Source organism: Camelus bactrianus, chromosome 5 (genome assembly GCF_048773025.1).
Source record: "Camelus bactrianus isolate YW-2024 breed Bactrian camel chromosome 5, ASM4877302v1, whole genome shotgun sequence".
In the NCBI taxonomy this organism is placed as follows: Eukaryota; Metazoa; Chordata; class Mammalia; order Artiodactyla; family Camelidae; genus Camelus; species Camelus bactrianus.
In genome coordinates, this window is record NC_133543.1 from 31,107,880 (window position 1) to 31,128,019 (window position 20,140).

General features: G+C 35.4%; 1 protein-coding gene across 3 annotated transcripts in view; it reads left to right on the plus strand.

Moving 5' to 3' along the window:
• The window catches only part of ARHGAP15 (Rho GTPase activating protein 15), a 575,155-nt gene that overhangs the window by 235,822 nt on the left and 319,193 nt on the right, over window positions 1–20,140 (plus strand). The gene's annotated exons all lie outside the window — the stretch shown is intronic.

Genomic DNA, 20,140 nt, shown 5'->3' on the forward strand with positions numbered 1-20,140 from the left:
TTTATTTTTCTTTGCATACACATTTTTACTTTCTAAATTTGGACCCTGCAGATAATGTTGTTTTCTTATTTTCTTTCACTAAATTTAGAGTGAGAAAGTTCCAAGTCACTGTTTTTTTTAAAAGTAATTAAGTGGCAACATAGTTTTATGATAATTAATATTACTGATACAATGTAAAAGATGTTTGAGTTGAAGTTTTTTCTATTAATGTTAAAGCAATAAACTATCAAGGTGTTGGTAGTAAAACAAGTATAATAAAACATATGAATTTGCTTCAGAACTTTTCCATTCATAATTTTAGGACATTTACATTTCAGTCTTCTGAAAGAAGACTTTCTTAAAAACTAATTCCTTGAATGATGCTTATAAGTAGCCTTTATTATATATTGTTTAAATCTCTCCCTGATACCTTTCCCTTTACAACAAACATACTGAAATATTATCTCCAGTTAAACATTAATAATTAATTTAATATATTCAACATGTCATAATACTTAATGAATAGACCACTCTAGCTTTAGAAATAGCCTTTGGAGATAAACACAGAAAGGAAAACATGCAAACAAACAAACATTATGTTTAGTGACATTTATTAAAATGCTGTTGAACTTTCCCCTGAAACTTGGGTTTGAATGTGTGGCTTTGGGAGATATGCTTCAATTCAGCAAAGCAGGTGATCTGATAATAGTGACTAATATGATTAGCACATGTGATAATTAGATCATAAAGCATAATTTCTATGATCTTTTAGAAATAACTTGTGATTGGAAGTTCAAAGCCATTCTTGAATCTGGAGATGTTAAACAGTTTATTAAAAAGAAATTAAAGTATTTCTAAAACTTTAAGAAGTAAAGATATTTTTCTATAAATCTAGTCTAGTATTAAGGCTAATGTTATGTATCCATGTTACCTCTTGGCATATTGAGGTCAATTCCCAGTTATCTATCCAACATGGTAATACAGTGTATCAAACTCATTATTATTCCTACTCTGGATTGATAACAGGGATAATTTATAAAAGAGCCATAGTCACCTTTAGTGCCTTAAAAAATGGATATATTTAAAATCAGTGAAAACCTCAAATCACTCAGAAGTGTCATTTTAGCTAGCTTTTTCAACATCTTCCTAAACACCATCCTTTACCAGTTCTGCTAAAAGTAAAAACATTGATTGATGTGTTTTATCTTCTTCACCCTCCGCTGCCACCCTCTAGCAGAGATTCTAGAGAAGAAATGCCCTAGAGTCAGGTTGCTTGAAGGAAATGGAGAAGTCAAAGACTTGAATTATATCCACAAACTGGATAATAAATCTCAGAAGTATTGAAAGTTGACTGTACATGAGAATTACACTAGATAAACTATAAATGTTACTGTTTGTAAGTTGGAGAATTAAAATATTGACGAGAACAGGCACACTGGTGGTACATGTCATGAACCTTAGAACCATGAAATTGTTGATTTTTTGCTTTTGTTTTTTAATAAAATGGAAATTTCAAAAATTCCCAAGTTAGAGCACCTTCAGTGAATTGTTTTGGAAATTTAAATTTCCAAATATGCATAGATGAATAGCAAAGAAGATTGTCTTATGTGCATACAGATCTTCTGGGTATGTAACTAAAGGATAAATCAGAATGAGGGTTGAGAACTGTCTGTGCACAACCCCATGAGTAAATTAGCCTCCAAGCACACATCTTGCCTGTTGATGCTAATCATTGCTAAGTTGAATTTATAATGAAATGATACACACTGACCATTTCCAGACATTGTAGTTTCAATGTGGCATAGTTTACAAAATTTTCTTTTTAGCTTCCTGAAAACCCATCTGAATTTCCTAGTTTGAATTTTCATTGCTTTTGTCTTCTGCAAAGACATATTTTCAACTTTAGAGAGGGGTGAGCAACCAAGAATTGCTATGAAAGTTCAATTGGAAATCAAGGAGTTCAAATGACAAGATTTGCCTCTTTGGAGTAAACACATGCACTTCAAAGTGCTTAAGTAGGAAAAGAGAATGGCTATATATTTTTTTCAAAGTGGAGACACAATACAAATAGATACATTTTAGAGAGATTCTTATTCCACATCCATTAAACAGATATTTATTGTGCCAGGAACTGGATGCTCATTTGCAATTCTCAAAAAAAAAAAAAAAAAAAAACCACGCAGTGGAATAGAGCAAGAAGAACAAAATCACCTGTTTTCATAAATACCTATTTTATGCACGTTATACTAGGCACTTTGCAAAGAAAATGGTAAAGGGAGGAATGAAGATAAACACATCAGACCTCTGGTTATACCCTTTGAGCAGATCTAACCTAATTGGAGACTTGAATATGCATGTGAGTGTAAGCAAAACAGATTAAGTAGATTAATGAGGAGTACTAATATAATGATATGTTAGTACTCTGCTTCTTATTAGTCCCCTACTTAATCTACTCTGTTTAAAGTAACAATGTAGTATAGTGGAAAGAATGTTACTTTGTGTTTTCCACTCCTGGCTCTATTACAAACATTTGGGCTGACCATGGGCCAATCACTTAATAACAACAATAATACTTACCATTGATTTGATTGCTTGGTGCTTTACATACATTGTTTCGTTTAGTCCTCACGTCCTCCCAATGATGTTGCTATCACTCTCACAAGACAAGTGACTGTAAGTCTAGTTTGTCAGTAATAGCCCTGCTTTATCCTTATTGTCACAGCATACTTATTATTTGTGTCCCCATTTTCCCCTCAAGAGTGTCCCTGTTTGGATGATATATTAAATTTCCCCCATGTAATGAGAAATTTGATAGTCACAATCGAGCAAGTAGTGGAGGCAGTTTTGATCCAAGGTTGTTGATGGCCAAAGCCCATATATATAACTCTCTGTGTTCCCTCTGGTTAAGTAGTTCCACTCCTTCTTTGTGTATAAATAAAATTAAGCCATTAAAGTAAATGATCTCCAGGATTCCTTCCATCTCTAAGCTCCAAAACACTAACTACAAAGAGACAAAATATGTGGGCTCATGATATTGGGATGCAGACTTTACACCAAGGTTAGCAAACAGTTGGGAAACAGTGAAGGAAAGAAGAGAAAGAATGGAAGATTTAACACATTATGTGATTCATAATATACGTGTAGTCCTGAATGCTTAAAAAGCCAGCCTCTCCTAGCAATGTGTGGCAAACAGATAACCCTTGACATAAATTAGGAGGAGCTGTATCTTTTCATATCTTTCTGTGTCAAGAGCATGGAATGATGTATTATCTTAGATATTGTATTTTTAAAGTACTTGTAGCATATTATTTCAAGTAGTTGATTTGTTTTGTTTTGTTTTGTTTTGTTTTCATTAAATCAAGTTCTAGTCTATAATAGAGTGAAGTCTTCATTCAAATTCTTTATTTTGCAGAGTATGGTATTGCCTACTAAGAATTGTTTGACTCTTCTATGATTTTAAGGTGGACTTCAGATTTATACTCTCTGCAGATGATTATATTTTCCTGGGAAGAGTTGATGCATTCTGGCCAGCTTTGACTTCTCATATTCCCTTCTTTATTCTCATCTTATTGGATGCTTGCCATAAATATTAAATTGTCTTAATCCCAATTTTTCCACCTATTGCTGCTTTTGCAGTTGGCACTGATTCTTACGCCCCTTGAAAGGTACTTGTGTGGCAAAAGATTGAAAAAAAAATTGGCAGTTGCTGTCAGGGTTAATGTAGAGAAATAAATCTCTTATATTGCCAGTTTGGATTTACTTTTCATTTTTAATGGCCCCAACAGATGTTGGAGGAATCCTCCACTTCCTGCAAACTTCCATTTTTACATCTGGTACTGCTTGACTGGTTCTTGACTTTGGGGAAGCAGTTCCTGGGTGTTTACACAGTGATTTACAGACACCCTCTTACTGTGGACTCTGACCACCCTCTATCTTTCTTTCAGGGTTTTCCCAGAAACTGACTGATGTCACTATTACCTTGTCCCTCACCAGGTTTCTCCATCTCTGTGTTTCCTAGCAATTGCTTCTTTCTGCAATATGCCACATTTTGAAATATTTGGATTATTAGGTAAAAGGCATAAAGAGGAAGAGGTACAAATAAGAGGTGATTTCCAACTTAGCAAATGAGACAGTCCATCTTTTATGGTAACTTTCCTGGTATCTTTTCCTCCTTTTGCTCAAAAGAACTCCTGACAATTTGCATTTGAATAGTTCACTCATTCAGGACTTTTTCATTCTCTTTCCTTTCCTTTTCCTTTTCCTTTTCTTTCCTGAGATGCTAGCCTCAGTGGCACTAGTTTCATCAACTGTATTAGCTTTCTATGGCTGCCATAACAAAGTACCACAAACTGGTGGCTTAAAATATCAACAACTTAATGTCCTACAGTTTTGGAGGCTAGAAGTCTGAAATCAAGGTGTCATTAGTCCCTTTGAAACCTGAAGCAATCCTTTGTCTCTTACAGTCTCTGGTGGATTGCTAACAGTCTTTGACATTTGAATTGCAGTGGCATAACTCAAGTCTCTGCCTTCATTGTCACTTGTCATTCTTCCTGTGTTTCTTCACACAGTCTTCTCTCTGTGTGTTTATCTCTAGGTATAAATTTCTTCCTTTATAAGGATACCAGTCATATCGGATCAGGACCTACCTTCATGACCTCATTTTTAACTTGATTTCCTCTATAAAGACCCTATTTCCAAGTAAGGTCACATTCCAAGGTACTGGGGGTTAGGATGTCAACATATTTTTACTGGAGGGGACCTAATTCAACTCATAACACCAACTAAGAACAGAATTCTCCCCATACTTGCTTTCAGAGGAAATGTTGACAGTTTTAACAATTCTGCAAGGCTGAAAGTGCCATTCAGGGCTACTGTCTAGTTTGTCACTTCTTTGCGCTATTCATTTGCTCTCTTAGTTTGAAGGTTTCTGGGGAAAAGGCAGAGTCAGGTGCAAGACACTGAAAAAGCATTTGCTTGAACCTTCCAGTTCTTGCAATAACCTTTGTAAGTAGCTCTTTGATGTACTATATAAAATTTGTTTGGTAAACATCCTGAATTGAGAAAAAAGAAGCTAAGCTATCCAGCATTGTGGGAAAGAAAATTATCAAGTATCAGTAACACCAGTCATGGTTTTATTTTCCTTCACAAATTTTATTACTTAGACATATATCAAGGTAGCTGAGGAAACCAAAGAAGCTTATCAATCCACAATTTAAATACCTTGTTCGAGTAATCAATGGAATCATTTTAAATATTTTTGTATTATGCTAGGGAAAGAAAAAAGAGGGAACACATTGAAAATATATAAAGCCATTTCAAACCAGAACTATTAGAATATTTGCCTAAGAAGCCTTCAGAGTTTTCTTCTTATGACAATTTGTGGTTGTCATTGTGACTTCCATTAGCTTTTTTATTTTCTTCTGGAAAATTGAAGAAAATAAAACATTGTATGCAAGCAGGTATCTTGGTTCATTTAAATAACAATAATATAGCAATGCTTTTGTTTGAATGTATCTTTAATTAAAATTATGGATAGCTATCAATGAATAAAGTTGTCTTGAAGTTGGTAATAAAATCAAAATATCTTAATGTCAAAAAAAGAATTATGTTTGCAAATCCTCTGTTGCTAATAACATAGCTATAACCCTATGGCAGATCCAAACCTTCTCTCTTGGAAATGCTTTTTTAAAAGTAATTATGCCAAACATGGAAAGTATACAAAATAATTTGTCACATGTTCTATATTGAGCCAAATTCTTACAGTTCTCAAACAATTCTCCAGTATGTTCATTTAAAAAAAAAAGTTGATTCAGGAAACTGTAGTGAAAAACAAAAAGTTAAGCCAGTTGTTCAGACAAAACCAGTAATTATGTGTCTAAATTATTTTGCCTCCTAATTCAGTTGCTTTGACATCACAAAGACCTAGTCTCGTTCATATATGGTAGCTGGTACAAGACCATGGGGGTATTATGCAGTGAGTTACTAAACAATTTACACTGAGCAAATCTGATGAAATCAGGATTCTAGGGGCAAGACTTATGAGATTGTGAATGGTGAAATTTTTACAGCATCATTAAGGAAAAGGAAAGGTATTGATTGGAGAGGAAACTAAAATTGATGGCCACCTGCATGCTCTTCCGGGGCCACCCTGGAGAGTCCTTGTCATCCCCATGAGATAGAGAAAAGTCATCATTAGGCCCCATGGGGTAATTCAACCTTGCAGATAACTATACTTTCACTTGGAAATAGTTTCACAGTATGTAAGTGAAAAATACTCTACGAATTTTATTTTAGAATTTTATTTTAAATTTTTCAGAACATTTAAACACACGGCTTTTGATTTTTTTCTTTTCGTTGATTTTTCATGGAGTTGATGGAGATAAAAAGATCAGCCTGGCAGCTTGCTGGCATGGAACTGGAGTGTTTAGGGTTTGTTTTGCCTTTTTGCAAGATTGGTCCACAAGAACTTTAAAAGGAGAAAAAGACGATGCAAATTAAATACGTTAGAAACGTATGTCCCATCTGTTTTTATTTCATTTTTAGAATAAGGTTTTCATACCTTCTTTTATTTTTATATTCTATGATACCACACTATAATGTTGGCCACCTCAGAGACAAACTAAATTAGCTATCCTGACCATATGGAAAGGAAAAGCTTTACCAGCTAAAGAAACAAATTTAACTCAGGCAAAAAGGCCTATGTGTTTTAGAGTTTAAAAAAATGCTGCTAAGTGCATAGTAGGGGAATGTAACCCACCTGCATAAGTAAAATTTGAAAAAGAGTTTGGGTATTCCAAAATAGCTGTCTCTTTTCCTGGCGTCATTCAGGAATCACCCATATTTGAAGCATACTTCTGTTCTATGCTCTCATCTGGACTTATTTGTAAATAAACATAATTAAAGGTATGAAGGACCCTTATAAGTCATCCACTCCTTCCCTCTGTCTCCAAACAGGATTAAATCTAACCTGCCTAGGTATGCTTTATCTCATTATGGAAAAAAAAAAATTCAAAACACTTTAGAGAGAAAAACTTTCCCTCTATTGTCTATTCTATGGAAAATTGAATAAGGCATGCCTTTCTATGAAAAGAGATTTTATTTCATTCTACAAACGCCCATAGTAGTGTAATGCATTTGATAGAAGCCCTAGGCTACCATTTTATTTTACCTAGAGAGAAGCGTCTCATAAATTTACTATGTAAAATTGATGGCTGCTTCAGAAATCTCCCAATTTTAAATTTTTATATAAGCCATGGTGAAGGAATAGAGTTCACAGAGGCCAAGCATGTGTTTTCTAACCACACAGAGTAGAGGAGTGTTGGCCTGATCCAGGAAGACTTCATATTGACATGTGCAGTTATTTACAGTGATTGAGAACATCGGGTTACATGCACAACCTATGAAGACAAGATAAATCGGTTTGAAAAGAGGCTTCAGTTAAAAGAGAGTCAACTGAAGTGCTTGCTGTCACCTGACTGCAACTTCCAGCACAGCCAAACTAGGGCCGCTCGGCTTTTAGAGCACTGAAGTTGAAATTCATTTTATTCTATCAAAATAATAGCTAAACTTATAAGTGAAGGCATATGTTTGAGAGTTTTTCCGTAGACATTGGAATGGCTTTTTTTCTGGACATTCCAACCAGCAGGCATTTCACCAAATGCACACTGATTGCTAAAATTACCTGAATGTATTCAAGATGTGTCTCCGTATTTTTTCTGTACCAAAGGGGGTGGAATTACAGTAATAGTTCCCTTTCTCAAATCATGGGATAGTCAACATAACCACTAGCTAGCCTGCAAGATAACTTTCCAACTCTCAGACAAAAAACAAGTAGAATGGTTCTGAAGTGCCCTGGAGTTCTCCTAAAGCGATTAATTTGCACCAGGTGAAATGCACTAATCAAGTAAAAGTAATTTGGGCTTAGAAAATATGAAGTCTTTAGTTCTAGCTTTTTGGGGTTTTCCAATTAATACCTGTATTAGTATTCAGATACAGAGGAAACAGAAAGATAAGTAGCAGAAAAAGAACTATCTCGGGCCCAGAACTGGTCCTTGACAGTGGAACATAGTTAATTCTCTGAACTACATACATAAATACTTCCTTTCTATTGTTTCTTGGGACTTTTTAATGTTCATACACAACGCTATCATTGTCATAGTTTAGTTTATGGTGAAGCATTAAAAAAAATGGTTTCCTTAAAACATCCATGATGTAATTCACATTATCAAGGAAGAGAGGAAATGCAGATGAATTCCACTTGCAGTGTATTACAACCTGAAACCACTCAGCCACCAACACAGTGTTAATAGATCATCCGAGTATTGTCAGGTGGGGTATTACTAAATAGACAAAAAATACAGCCATGGGTTTTTCCAAAGAAGAGGATTGTTAAAAATATAAATAGATATGGCTCAATGTGCTATGTGTATTTACTCTGATCTAGTGAAACAAGCAATATATCAAAAAATATTTTTTTAAACTTAGAGCTTGTTTTGCAGTTAAGGAATGAACTTTTTGCAAAGCCCATTGAAATAAAAAAGAGAAAGAGAGAGAGAGAAAGTGTAATTTTTCCTGGACTGAAAGGAGAAAGACCAAAGACAAATGTTCAAGAAGTTTTCTTATAAATAAATAGTAAGACCTGTTTTCAGATAACATGAAAGCAAAATATGTAGAAGAAAGAGAAATAGAAATGGGTTCTTTGTAATATTTTCCCCATGTATTCAAAAAGGCTACCAGAAAAAAAATTCTGGAAAGACATTTTGTGTAGGCATTCATTTTTGTTCAAAATGGTCAAACTGGCTTTCAGTTTTGTGTGAAGGGTATTTGTTTCAGAGCACAAGTCCATACGTAACAGCCTCACTGTTTCGCCATTTAATATTTCATTGAAAATAGTTTAAAATAGTAATCAATAGAGAAAAACAAGATGAAAGGGGTAATGTAGAAGTTATACATTTGTATAATAGTAGAAATTCACCGTTTGAATTCAGGGAGTTTAGGAATTTAGGAATATGTAATTTTTACCTGTCTTAACACACACTAACAGGTGGCAACAGTTTTGAACCACTAAACAAGATGCAAGAATCCCAGCTCTGGAATCTCTTTCCCTTTTGTTATTAGATTTTATCTTTGATGAGTGAATAGTTATAAAGAATAATGGTTAGGTGTCCTATTGATAATGTAGATAACAATTACAGAGTTCTATTTTCTGCTCTTTGTGCATTTAATAGTTCACAGAATTCATAACATAAGTTAACATTTTATTATCATTGACACTTTACAGATGAAAAAACTGACACACAACTTGTGTAAGCACATATAGCTAGTATACTGCTAATTACCAGGTGTGAACCGCACTAGGCCATGGGGATAAAAAAGAATATAATGCGTTGTTGAATATTTCCAAAATAGGGGAAACAAATAAAGAAAAATCCTACTAATTCTTATCATAAAAAGTGGAAAAAAAAATTGTTGCTTTCTTAACTGCCGCTGCCTTCCTTTGCCTCTCCCCTCATCATGGGGTGTGGGAATATACATTGACACACTCACACACAATAAATAAATAAATAGATGTCCAGAAGATCTCGTAGGTAGGCTCAGTGCCTCAAGGAGTAGCTAATACTTCCCTTGTTCTTTTTAAAATGTGTTCATATCAGCACCGTGCTAATGCTCACAGCTAATATTCCACTTTCTGGTATGCCTGTACTATTTCAGGCCCAACAGTTCAGTAGGGTGCTTTTGGAGAAAACTTTTCATTTTTTTCCAAAACTATTTACATCATTTTTATGTATGGGAATACACAATTTAATTCAATATTACGTGAACTGATGACAAATATGTTCAAAGAAAGGAAGTTATTGTTTGTATAAAACTCAGAAGTGAATGTTTTGGAGAAAGACTTGTTAAATAAGTTGTTAAAAGAAATAGTTCTGAATCAGGTATGGGCAAGACATCTGTAAAAAGTTGAAAAAAATCCAGAAGGATTATGAACTTAATTTACTTTTTTTTTTATTGAAGTATAGTTGGTTTACAATGTTGTGTCAATTTCTGGTGTACAGCACAGTGATTCAGTTATACTTATATATTATTTTTCATATGTTTTTCATTATAGGCTATTAAAGGGAGATGAATATAGTTCCCTGTGCTATGCAACAGGACTTTGTTGTTTATCTATTTTATATAGAGTAGTTAGTATTTGCAAATCCCGAACTTCCAATTTACCCCTCCAGCTCCCTTCCCACCCCCTGTAACTGTAAATTTTTCTTCTATGTCTGTGAATCTGTTTCTGTTTTGTAAATAAGTTCATTCATGTCATTTTTTTTAAAGATTCCACATATAAGTGATATCATATGGTATTTTTCTTTCTCTTTCTGGCTTATTTCACTTGGTATGGCAATCTCCAGGTGCATCTGTGTTGCTGCAAATGGCATTATTTTATTTATTCTTTTATATGGCAGAGTAATATTCCATTGTGTGTGTGTATGTGTATATATATATATGTATGTATGTATATATATAAAGTACATATATCACAACTTCCTTATCCAATCATCTGTTGATAGACATTTAGGTTGCTTCCATGTCTTGTCTATTGTAAATAGTGCTGCTATGAACATGGGGGTGCATATGAACCTAGTAACTCAGTGGTGTGCTTAAGTGGTGTGCTTAAAATGCAAGAGATCCTGGGTTCCATTCCCAGTACCTCCATCAAAAACAAAAACAAAAACAAAAACCCATGAAGTCGTCACTCCATGAACTTAATTTATTTTGCATATATCACTAAATTTGCACTCTACTTCAAAGAAACAAAAATAGGAATTCTACATGTGTTGCAGATAGATTTATGGAAGTGATAGCATGAAACCCAAACTTTGACCCTCATACAAAGAAAAGCTTTGACCCTATTTCAAATACATATTTGTTTTAAATCTAATTAATTAGATTATGTAGGTATTATGAACATATAATTCTGTAACAATTCCTTACTTAATTTTTAAAATGACTCATTGAGTATTGGTCCTAATTGTCTCAGATAAGAATACTTCCATGGTGATTAGATCTAAATTCCATACTTTCTCTGTTAATTTGCAACATGATTGTATGTTCAATGTAGAGTAAGAACAATCAGATTTTTCACAAAAGCCATTTGGATAACTTTTTTTTAAAGGTTAAAATTGATTATGTTATAATGAAATAAAGACATCTGTATGAATACTTTTAAACCTTCTAGTTCATTTGATGACATGCCAAATGAATTTATCTTTTTTTTTTTAAAATTTTAATTTGGTACGCTAGTAGTTTACAGGGCTTCAGGCTAGCTAGTCTTTTCAAAGTACGTAAGTAGAGTGAGATTTTCTTGTAGGCCTCACTGACTTCAGTTTTTAGGAAGAACATCTTGAAATTTGTATTTTCCTGCTTTTCTTAAACTAAGATATTACTTATTTTTGCAAACAGTGTTCAAGTGTATGTTTCTGAAACACAAACATAATTTTGTATCTGGTGCATTTACTAATAAGCCCAGGTCCACACCAGATGGGCAGGTGAAAATGTGATTATGAAGTGTGTGGAGATGGCTCCATTTCTACAATACATGACTCTCCAGGTTACTTGTGCATCTGTTATGTTTATGAATTCACTTTGCGTTTATCCTTAGTGGTACTTAAAGAGGTAATCTTACACCACAAAAGGTCTCTAGAAGGGGAAAAGTTCCTTCCTTTAACACAATCACTATAAATTATTCTCCTTGTTTCGTAACAATCAAGTAAATAGGAGGATGGCAGCATTTTTCCCTGGCAGTTTTAGAAGTTTGATGATGAATTATTGGCTACTGTATGTGGAATAAGACTAAAGTGAGTTTGCTCTTTAGTAGGTAGATGCAAATTGAGTCATAGGTTATACTTTGCTGCATCATGCCTTTGGGAATAGCACAGGGTGTAGGGGGAGGCAGACAAAGCCAAACCCCTTCCAGGTGGTTGAATTCCCCACATATTCATTTGGGCTGAAACTTCCAAATGTCAGGTGCCTGGAGAGCTCATTTAATGAAAGGGTTATCTCTGCCAACCAGTCAGTAGTTGATTTTTTTTCCACCAGAAGTTGTGAAATATTATTTATGTATGTAGAAGACAGGGGCTTCCTGCCGTCCTTGTTTACTTGTGGGTTTGGGCAAGTTTCCTCCTTTCCAGAAAGCAAGTTTTCCATAAAAGCAACTTTGCAACAGCCTCACTTCTTTTGTTTGGTACCCCAGGCAAAGAGCTTTTCATGGCATTGAAATCATTCTCATTTAAAAAACAGGAGCTCAGATGAACCAGTTCTTTATTGAAAATACCAAAAAAAAAAAAAAAAAAAAAAGGCAGTAAGGTATCCTTGGTTAACTTTTTAGTTATTTAAAAGTAGCTTGTTGAAGATTGAATATTTCTATGTTTCACTAGAGCCTTTAAATATAAAAGAGATATGAGACTATATCTGACACCATCAGGCATATTATATTAAAATTTATGAACAACTTCATCAAAAACCACTTTCCCTCTCCTGCATAGAGACAGATTTGTTCTGACATAAACGTTACATGGCTGGTTGCAGCCTCAGATTAATGCGAAGACCCTGGCGATTCCTTTTAGACGTTATTTTATGAAATAATACCTGTCAGCTGCTGCCTGATCCTAGAAAAGGGGGCAGGTTTTCCAGGTCATCTTGCCATCTGTCAGCTAAAGCTCATCTGTCCCTCCACATTACCACCTGATCTGTGCTAACAGGCCTCACAGGGAGGCCTGCTTCATTGGCCCAGTGGGAACCTGGGAGAGAGACTGTGTGAGGACATCACCTGTGATGCTGAGATTTAATTATCGCTGAAGTGATGAAGATGTGCAGGCAGATTGCAGTGCTTTTGAATAAATTCATGGAGCAGGATGTGCTGTGCCCCCTCCCTGCTTCCCCCTCCCTTCCCTTCCCCCTCTTTACCCCCAACCCTCAGCCTGGTATGCTCACTACTTCCAACAAAAGCTTTCAGATTCACCCTTAGATACTTGCGAGTACAACCTTGGAAAACACGCAAGCGCTCACTCACACAGGCATGAGGGCACACGCAAGCAGACACGACTAAATGTGCCCACTTAAGTACCCACCTAAAGTGAAAGAACAGACCTTGTCGTTGGGAGAGAATTTGCCGCAGCTTTTTACAGCAGACCTGATTATTTTCTGCCAAAGTTCCTTGTTATCAAATTTTAAAGCCGTATTGATTGTTGCTGGCTTGAAAATCAGATTTCATTGTGGGGCCAGCTTTTTACCTACGGTTTCACTCAGCCTGTGGTAACACCAGCGCAGAGTTACCTGGGTGTCTCCTGCGGAGCCTTAATGCGAGGGCTCACAGTGGAGGGGAGTGTGGGGGATACAAAAGGTAAAGAAGGCCATAGAAAGCCCCCGGACACCCTGGGACGTGGGCTCCCTCGTGCTCTCTGAATCAATACCCCGCACACAAGTTATTACAGGTCCAGGCCTTTTTGCCTTCAAAGCTGCTTAGGCCGTATGTGGCATTAATTCCCTCCTGTACAAAAATGTAGTTGATAATCACCTGGCTGAGGAAAGGATTTAGGGCTAGAACAGCAGATTTCCTCACAGATTACAGAATAAAACCTAGTTTCTTGGGATAAATCGGGATAATTAACTGTAGTGAAGTATGTTACCCTCGTTGGTTCATGCCCACGTGATACCTTTGTTAGATGTCACCAAAGGGAAGCACTTATGCCATTATGTGAGGCGAGATCTGATTTCTGCCCTGTTCAAAAACATGCTACGCTGCACAATACACATTTTTATTTTCTTGGTTTGGGGGAGCCTGCCTTCAGTCCAGAGGCCAGTTATTAAGCAAGCACTTAACTCAATTGACTCCTAATTATAAAGTTACAAAAGAAAATGATACTCTACAACTGGTCCCCTTTCTTATCACCTCGTGAGCACAGTCATGGCCCTGAACTGCTCTTGACCACAGGGCTGTTAGGGGTTACAGAATTTCCTTCCCACCGTCACTCTCAGAAAGAGACACCTCTCCCTGAGATGGAAGATGTGGAACAGCCAAAGAAGACCCAAGGGTTTTTGCAGCACAACAGTACACTGAAGTTGTATATTTTCTTTTTCTTTTTTTAAGGGAAATCATGAGCAAACATTGCCTTAATTCACATTTCAAAAATAATTACTACAGTTTCAAGACATTTATCATGTTGTCACTGGAACCTGGGAAAGGTTATTCTTGTGGTACTTCAGGTCACAAACAAGAATGTGTTATTAGAAACTAACATGCAGGCTATCCAAGAGATTCCTGGGGGAAAAACAGAGGTCCACTGGCTTTGAAAAAAGGTGACAGGAATGAATTAGGTAACAGGGGCCCACAGAAACTTATCAGGCTCCGAGTGGGCAGTTTCCAAGTAACTCCTATCCATTACGTTATGTAGCTCTTGTGAGAACGTGCGGGGAAAGTACCGATAGTTCACGATTATATCTTCTTAAATTCTTACTACTTTTATTCTCTGAAATGGTGTGGGCTTTTATGAGGCTGCCATTTTCCAGCAGCTCCAAAGAAAATTTAAACATGAATAAACACATAATGTAAATATGGAAATTTTAAAACAGAAATATTATCCTCTCAAGTCTTTTGCCAGTTGGCCCACATCTTCAACCTCTTCTTCCATTTTCAAAAATATCTTCTGATGTTATATTTTTTGGGAGAATTATTGTTTACTTATTACATATTGTATAATCGTTGCATATGTATGTAGATGTGGTATTGGTAGATTTAAAACATTAAACATTCGATTCAGTGTTAAATCCCACCTATATTATGTGAACATGCAACTTTAGGTAATGAGTATATCCCCACAATACAGACCCTCTAGCTCACAGAAACATGGGACGTATACTCTGCTTATAAAGACAAATGAGATTTGTTTTGAATAGTTTAGGATGAGTGTGGTTGTTTCAGCAGCTTGAGGTTGTGTTAGGAAATCAGCAAGTGAAGTAGAGATGGATGAGGTTTTAAAGAAGCAAATAGAAAACTAATAAACATGCTGAAAGGTTTTTGTTGTTTTGGCTTTTGACGAGTATAGGAAAAATTCTGTACAGTGTATATGGTTCCTTGATACGATTTTGACCTCTGGATGACTGATGTAGTTTTCAGCAAAAGTCACTGTCATTTGAGAATTGTTAGTATCAGGAGGAAAATGTCACATTCTTAAGCTAACACATTGTGGATGCATGTCCCAAGGTAGAGATCCTGACAAATAAATATTCTTAAAAGCTCATAATCAGGCTTAACAATAAAGGGAATGTGTTTTAAATATATATATATATATATATATATATATATATATATATATATATATATATATTTTTATATATATATGCACAAACTTACACACACACACACATATATAATGAATAAGGAAAAGGTTGCTTTTTCCATATACATCTTAGCCTTTTTTCTCCTTCTTTTACAAAATAAATTAAACATATACTTACTTTCAAAAAGATTATTTGACATATATTTCATTGTTAAGATCTCTGTTACTGTTTTCAGCTTTGGATTTGTAAAGTAAAAAGCAAGTTGGGCTTAGATAGCCCAAAAGATTTAGACAGCCAAAGTTAGCCATCTTTCTGCTTTGCCTAGATTATAAGACTAAGATTTACGGAAATTTTATAATCCAGGAAACGACATTCTCAATATTGCATTGTATGCACTAAAAGCTAGGACTTGTATCACCAATAATAATTTATTCATTAGGCCAGCATCATTATTAATATTATGAAGAAGAATGAAGTCTATCCATAACTTATCTTTTGAAAAAACACTTCAGGTAATTTCTGAGAAATCTTGCCTTATTACTTAATTGGTACCTAAGAAATGCAAAGTGAAATTGGGGGGAAGGCTGTTAAAGGAGATATGTTTCACAGGACTGTCTTTCCAGTTGGCATGTAATTGAAGCAGAAAGGAATACTTCAATTTGCTATTACTGTAAAGCAAATCTGACTCTAGGAAAAACAATGCATTGAATATATCCATGAAACAAACACTGCTTCTCAGTGAACTTTGTCAGCAATGGCAGTATTATACACCAAAGGACCAGGATCCCACCCACCTTACTTCTATGGTTTAGGACACAGCAAAAATTAGCAAGATTTTTTCTAAAAACTGCACCATTTTCTAAAAGATGGCTATTAAATGTTGACACATATATACCGTGATCACTAAATAAGCACACAGAACATACTGTGACAACTTAATTAGAGCTTCTCAAATGGACTTCTTTGCTTATCCAATGTGACAAACACTTAACAACTTCCCTATAACTTTAAGCTACAACCTCATTATCATTCTGTATAGACTAATAGACTGAGACGTGAACATGGCCATAAATGTACTAGTCTATGAAGCATGTGGAGAAGTCCAAGGTGACTCAGGAGCTGCTGACATCCAAAATTAGAACACAAGTGCCTCTCTTCCTTGTTGGCAAGTTGGGAACAAAAATTAAGACTGTAACATACAAATCCTACACTAATACTGTGGGCACATGGAAAAGTAATGAAGACACAGCCAGAATACCTGCTCCCTCTGCAAGTGTGGCTCTCCAGGGACCCGTACTAAGCATTACAGATGCCTTATGCACTCTGCAACTCCTCGACTTCTGGGGTACTCTTCATAGTGACACTGATAAACAGAATGCTTTTCAGTCTTCCTATTCCAATTGGTAACCTTCAGTGATTAGTACCTTCTAGTAATGACTGGTATCTTTTACCTACTGAAAACAGTAGAAATAAAAACATGAAAGGAAACTTCCAGATAATGGCATGTTTCAGGAGTGGGCATCTTTTCATCTTAGTTAGGGACTTCTGAAGTATAGAGTCATCCCATACACTTCAATATGACTTTCGTCTATTATTTTGAAATGACTGTTGTTACCCTTAGAGCTAAAGAGGGGGGCAAAATCTCAGAACGTGTGGCAAAATATATTGTCAAACAGAAAGAAATGAGGCAACTTAATGATGAGCAGAAGTTTTTCCTTCATACCCCTTGTGACAAGGAGAAGATATAAGATTCCAAGACTCAATTTTATGTCATATCTTCAAGAAAAAATAGGTGTGACATTGGTCAAAAATTACCATTCAGGGAGGATAGAGGGAAGAAGGAAGGGAAGGGTTGAGAGCAAGAGAGAAATGATTACTATGCCTTGCTTGAAAGACACTGTCTGTCTGGATCACCTGCCACCATATTGTAGCAAGGAAACTAAACATGAATAATAAAAACTCAAAGCACCTGGAGTATATAATGTGAAGAATACAATAATTTATTTTTTAAAAAGGAGTTTAAAATGTATTGAGAAACAGTCATTACTGTAGAAGAATATCAAAGAGAAATTAAATCAGACTACGAGGAGGGAAAGGCCAATAAAAAGATAGCATTTCAGCTGGACCTTGAAGTCGACACTCAGTAGGCAAGGAGTTAAAGGGGATCGCAGGTGAGAATGAGGGATCACTCAGTAATTTGGGGGCCACTCTTATGCTCTAACACTGACCTAGAACTAAGAGTTCACTAGCGAACAAATCAGTCCCTGCCCTCAAGATCTACATAGAAAGATATAAAGCAAATATTTAAATCTTCTCACTCAGGAAGAGTGCTGTTCAGGAAAAATGCAAAATACAGTGAGAGCACACCTGTTATTTATTATCGCCAGAAGATCTCCTTCCTATATGAAAACCAAAGAACATAATTAGTGTCGTAGACTGTTTTTAAATGTATCTAGTCTGGAAGATCATGGGAGACACTCCTAAGGAAGAGATATTTACATGAGGAACAGGAGAATTAGTAAGTATATACAAGTGAAAAGAGAGGCTAAGAAAATCAGACACACACACAGAGCATCTTGTTTGAAGACCCTGTGGCAGCAGAGAGTGTGACATCTTTGAGGAGCCATATGGTTCTGGAAAGAACGGAATGAGGAAGACAGATCATGGAGAGGCATAAGTCCATGAGGTAGGCAGAAATCAGTTTCTGCCTCTCAGCTATGCTAAACATATTTCACTTTTATCTAAGAGCAATAAAATGCCACTGGTGGTTTTAGGAAGCAGAGACAAGGTGCATTCGTCCTGGAGTATAAGGCGCATAGTGGGGCGAGGAGGGGGATGAGTGCCAATCAAAATCTGAAACAGAATACAAAAATTCCAGGGGACAAGAGCAGTTCTTTCATGTGGTATTAGCTGATATTGTAGAATTATTGGCCCTCACCACTTCCCCATAGATGCTGTCAGCTTCTGAGTACATTGTACTACTCATAAATCATTTATTTATTAAATGTCTCATTAAAAAGGAGGTGAAATAATGCTGCATATTTATGTTCTAATTTTGAGTCCATTTCACTCAGCTACTAAGGGCAACAGAAATAACCTAAGCATTTATATTATCATTGTCACTGTGCCTCCATAAAATTCTTCCATTTTAACAGATTAAAAGCATGATCAGAAATATCACCAGATGTTCATGAACCAAATCACAGGATCTTCTCTGTGCCATGACTGCATTTTCAGTAATGTACCAAGGAATGTTGACTGATGGCCAGCTTGAGTCAGGAACACAGCATCACCTGCTAAGCGTTTTCATAAGCAGTGAGGCCCCACTCAAGTGGTCCCTAGTGACTAGAGTAATAGAATTTAATGATGCTATGACAGACCGTGCAAAAGGTCTAATTCAATAAAAAGAAGCCTATTATTTTTTAGAGTAAGCTCAATGCAAAGATTCTAAAGAAAAGTGATTTAAATTATTTTCTTTTTAATCAAAGATGGCATTTTCAACTTCCTGAATGATTTCATGAGCCTTTTCCTAAGGAAATAAAAATATCCTAGAGCACAACCCATCTATCGAGATATGTGTTGCTCTGCTAGATGTGCATCAAAGCTAAATGGCTACAGCATATTCAGTCAAGAAGATGGAGCATCTCAATACCCAATGTCCCAAGAGCACCCTGAATAGCATTACCAATTGTCATTATAGTAGTTTCTCTCTTGGATATAGCACTTTGAAGTTGGTAATGAATATTTATGTGAATTATCTCATGATTTCTCACATTTAACAATAGACACAAGGAGCTGTAGTAAGACTTCATGACACACCCAAAGTTAGAGATGGAGGAGGTGGGAGAATTACTGAAATATTCTTGACATTTCCTTAGATTGAGTTCTTGTCTTCCATGTTATTTTCTTACTTTCCAGTGCTGCAAAGAATAAAAAGCCAACAGACTACTTTTTTCCAGCTCAAGTACAACCTGTAGATAGAGGAAAGCAGATACAGACTCTTGGCAAGAAAATGTGGCTAGGGATCAGAGGAAAAAAATCTCTAAACGTAGTGTGGACAATTATTCCATCACAGTGAATGAAGTGTGTATGAACTTTACTGATTTATATCGATAATAATGATAAGTAAGAATGATGATAAAGATAAATATGGATACTAATAATAAATAAGAATGATATGTATTTTCAACTTTAGTTTTGTATGATGAATGTATGAATAGTATTTAGGCTTCTGATCATTTTTTTCTTGGGTGGTTCATTTTAATATAATTTTAATTACTTATTAAAAATAGCTCAATTCCACACATTCTCAACAAAAGATAAAGTTGGTGTATCAGAGATACTTCTGTAAAAGTAACAAATATTTTTAAAGATAAAAGGATCTTATAACTTTTATTAGCTAAAAATAAAGAAAAATACAACATGATCCTAGAACATTTCACTCACAGACTTTTCATCTTTTGCTTTTTTTTTTTTGTGGAGTTGTAACAAAATTAGGAGTGATACAAATTCTAACACTTTAAGTAAAACTGGACTTTATAATACATTATACCTGGTATAGGGCTGGATGTAAGTATGGTCATGCATTCCACTAATTTGAAATTTCCCTAACATGTAAGTCTATCTCACACTGCTTCATCTTCATTTGGAATATTTAGAGTATTCCTCTGCAATAATTTGGAATGTGTACAGATAGATCCATACCTTCAATGAATTGATTGTAAAAATTCTCAAAAAAGGAAAAAAAAAAGGAAAGCAATAAATTATTTTTCTGAGTAGCTCAGTGAAAGCTGAAAGCTGAGTGTAGACCATCATCGTTACCTCTTTTCAACCT